Source organism: Chaetura pelagica, unplaced genomic scaffold, assembly GCF_000747805.2.
Source record: "Chaetura pelagica isolate M959 unplaced genomic scaffold, ChaPel_1.0 scaffold345, whole genome shotgun sequence".
NCBI lineage: Eukaryota > Metazoa > Chordata > Aves > Apodiformes > Apodidae > Chaetura > Chaetura pelagica.
Window position 1 is genome coordinate 545,030 of NW_009953962.1, and position 4,371 is coordinate 549,400.

Sequence of the window (4,371 nt, forward strand, 5' to 3'; positions counted from 1 at the left end):
CTTTGTGAAAAATGCGATTGTTTACTTCCCTTGTACTGTACTTGCTGAAAAATAGTAATTTGTATGTGTTGCCATACAAGGAAGAAAGGTTTGCTTTTCAAATTTCTTTGCACCTTAACATGTTGACAATCAAATCCTGGCCTGTCTTTAGGGCAATGAATGAACAACGTGTTCTTAAACAATATTTTAAATTGTCCATTTTCTTATCAAACCTCCAATTTCTTCAAACATGATAAATACACTTACCATCATCCACAACTATGAACCAAATTTTAAGCTGTAATTCAGTCAATTGAATTGCTTGAATTCAAATTGAAGTTTCAAATGTCTTGTATCTGTAAATTGAACTACTTGGTTATAATTTATTTTTTTTTAGCTTATGATATAATAATGTGAATACAGCCTTTTCCTTGTCTTGTTAGGTCACAAATTTTATAAAAATATCTGTAGCTCACAGACATGTGACAAATGTGACAAATATGACAAGTGTAATACTGGGGTCTAAACCATTATCTTTGGGCAGACTAACACATGATAAACAAAGTCAAAGACAAAGGCAGAAGAAACTGTAATAAGAAAATTTCATACACTTTATGTCACCTGTCTGGCATTGTTGTCACTAAACCAACCAAAATACTAGATATATAATGTACATAGATGTGTTTATGATTTTATATATAGTCATGAACGATACACTAACTGTGATCATGTGTTTAATTGCACAAGATAAGTTTGATTGGAAATTATTCTTTGTAATAGAAGTAACATAAAATTTATTACTTGTAATATGTAAAAGTTCCAGTTAATTTTATTTAGAGGGAGATATTACATAATAAGGTAAACCATAACTTATGTTCCATGGAAAAGAAAACCAGAATTACATTAAAAGTGTTTACATCAGAAAATGAAATGTGAACCATCAAATCACAAGTTGCCAAGTTGAGTTATACCAGCATGCTAAAGTTTAACAGTAATTCGAAAGGGAAGGGAAGGGAAGGGAGGGGAAGGGAAGGGAAGGGAAGGGAAGGGTGCATGACTTTGTTTTTATTATTCAGACAGCTGGAGACAAACATCATATAAAATTAAGAGAGACATTTAATTAATGTTGATAGTTTTCACAAAGACCATTGTGGTTTTTTGTGTTGGTTTTGTTGTGGGTTTTTTTTTTGCATAAGCTTTAACAGATTTACTCTTTACTAAGAAAGACCATGAGATAATTAATTTGTACTTGTTTAACATTTACATACTTTGTGAAAACTACAGACCCAGGAAATTAAAAATATGTTTTAAAGCTTAAAATAATCTCTTCCCCTGGCAACTGCTTAGGAAAATTAGACCTTTGACTTTGATTCAGAAATTGTTTATGCTCCTAATGGTAATTGCATCAGCATTTGATTAAGGTTATCCATTATGTAAAGGGTAATTATAAAGCATATGAGGTATCAGAACAAGCATGGAAAAGCCTCAAGAGTTTCAAGTCACAAATGAGATTTACGATGTTCAGGGCACATTCTGTGATTAAGTCTAGACTAAAGGTAAGTCAGAAATGTATTTTGATTTTATGCTCTAGGGACCTTTGCTGTGTTACTCTAATAAAAGTTTGTTGTGCACGTGACATCTGACCTTGTTTGCATCTTAATTTCACCAGTTGGGATCATCTTTATAAAAAATTGCCACGTATCCAAATACCGGATCTTGACAACCTCACAGCAGAGAGGGGCAAAACTGTGAGAAGTGCCCCCCTGAGAATGGAGGTGTGGCAAAAAACAATATATGACAGGCTGACAGTAAACTAGGTCCCTCTGGATAACAACCCATCCCACTGGCATGTTGACTGCACCAGTTAGCATCTTGTTATCTGCAAACTTGCTGAGGGTGCCCTCAATCCCACTGTCTGTATTGTTGATGTAGATATTAAAGAGCACTGGTCCCTGTACGGAGCTGTGAGGGACAGTACTCGTCACTGGTCTCCACCTGGACATCAAGTCATTGACCACTACCCTCTGGATGCAACCATTCAGCCAGTACCTTATCCACTGAGCAGTCCACCCATCAAATCCATGTCTTTCTGACGTAGAGAGGATGTTGTGAGGGACTGTATCAAAGGCCTTGGAGAAGTCCAGATAGATAACATTCACTTCCTTTCTCTTGTCCACAGATGCAATGACTCCATTGTAGAAAGCTATTATGTTGGTTAAGCAGGACTTGCCCTTAGTAAAGCCATGCTGGCTGTCTCAAATCACCTCTTTGTCCTGCACGCGCCTTATCAGACCTTCTGGGAGGATCTGTTCCATGCTGTCCCAGGCACAGAGCAGAGGCTGACAGGTTGGTAGATCCCAGGGTTCTCCTTTCTATGCTTTTTAAAATTGGGTCTGATGTTCCCTTTCTTCCAGTCACCAAGAGCTTCACCTGACTGCCATGACTTTTCATATATTATGGAGAGTGGCTTGGCAATGACATCAGCCAATTCCCTCAGGACTCTGGGGTGCATCTCATCAGGTCTTGTAGTGTTATGCATGTTCAGGTTTCTCAGGTGATCTGAACCTTGTCTTCATTTACAGTGGGAAGGACTTCCTCACCCAGCTCCCTGTCTTGAGGTCCTTCTACTCAGGAGGCATGAAGAGAGGTATCCAGTGAAGACTAAGGAAAAAAAGGTTGCTGAGAACCTCAGCCTCCTCCTCATCTGCTGTTACTAGCTTGCCTTTGTTGCTTATTGTTGGGAGGAACTCACACACACACACTTTCTTTAACCTTCCTTTTATTACTGACATACCTGTAGAAACCCTTTCTGTTATTCTTCACATGCCTTTCCAAGTTCAGGTCCAGCTATGCCCTGGCCTTCCTGCATGATTGGCAGTGTTTCTGTACTCTTCCCAAGATACTGGTCCCTGCTTAAACCACTTGTGCAGTTCCTTCTTGCTTTTAGTTTGGACAGGATGTCTTGACTTACTATATCCATTGATATCCAATGATATAATGATATCCATTTCCCTCATGCTGATTTAAAAATGTAGTCATTTTATCACAGAAGGCAATCTACTGGGTCAAGCATGATTTACCCTTTATAAATCTATGCTGATTGTTACGAGTCACCTTATTCACAAGGACAGAAATGTGCTTCAATACGACCCACTCTGCGATTTCCCCTGGTATTGAAGTTGGTTAACTAGTCTGTACTTCCCCAGATTTTGGTACTTTTGATAAAGAGTGTAACATTTGTTTTCTTCCAGTCATCATAGATGTCCTTCAATTTTCACAAGTTTTGAAAGATGTTTTTTAAAAGCAGCCCTTTGAAGATATTGGCCAGATCTCTGCAACTTTGGTTGCAGCCTGTCTGAGCGACAGGTCCATCTTTTGTTTATTCAGCTTTATTTTATGAATTATTCACAGCTTCTAGCTCTTATTGCTCATCTATGGAGATGACTGGCTGAGGATTTCCTTGACCAGTGAACAAACAAAAGACCTGAGAGTGATGACTGTTCATGCATGCGTAGACCTGATGTCCTGCTTTCCCGCACTTACAGGTAAATAAAAGCTTTCTTTTCATACTTAGAATTCACTTATAAATAAATCCTATAGTTAGTGCAACACTGCAATTATTTGAATGCTACATAAACATATCTATGCTTTGTGAAAAATGCGATTGTTTACTTCCCTTGTACTGTACTTGCTGAAAAATAGTAATTTGTATGTGTTGCCATACAAGGAAGAAAGGTTTGCTTTTCAAATTTCTTTGCACCTTAACATGTTGACAATCAAATCCTGGCCTGTCTTTAGGGCAATGAATGAACAACGTGTTCTTAAACAATATTTTAAATTGTCCATTTTCTTATCAAACCTCCAATTTCTTCAAACATGATAAATACACTTACCATCATCCACAACTATGAACCAAATTTTAAGCTGTAATTCAGTCAATTGAATTGCTTGAATTCAAATTGAAGTTTCAAATGTCTTGTATCTGTAAATTGAACTACTTGGTTATAATTTATTTTTTTTTAGCTTATGATATAATAATGTGAATACAGCCTTTTCCTTGTCTTGTTAGGTCACAAATTTTATAAAAATATCTGTAGCTCACAGACATGTGACAAATGTGACAAATATGACAAGTGTAATACTGGGGTCTAAACCATTATCTTTGGGCAGACTAACACATGATAAACAAAGTCAAAGACAAAGGCAGAAGAAACTGTAATAAGAAAATTTCATACACTTTATGTCACCTGTCTGGCATTGTTGTCACTAAACCAACCAAAATACTAGATATATAATGTACATAGATGTGTTTATGATTTTATATATAGTCATGAACGATACACTAACTGTGATCATGTGTTTAATTGCACAAGATAAGTTTGATTGGAAATT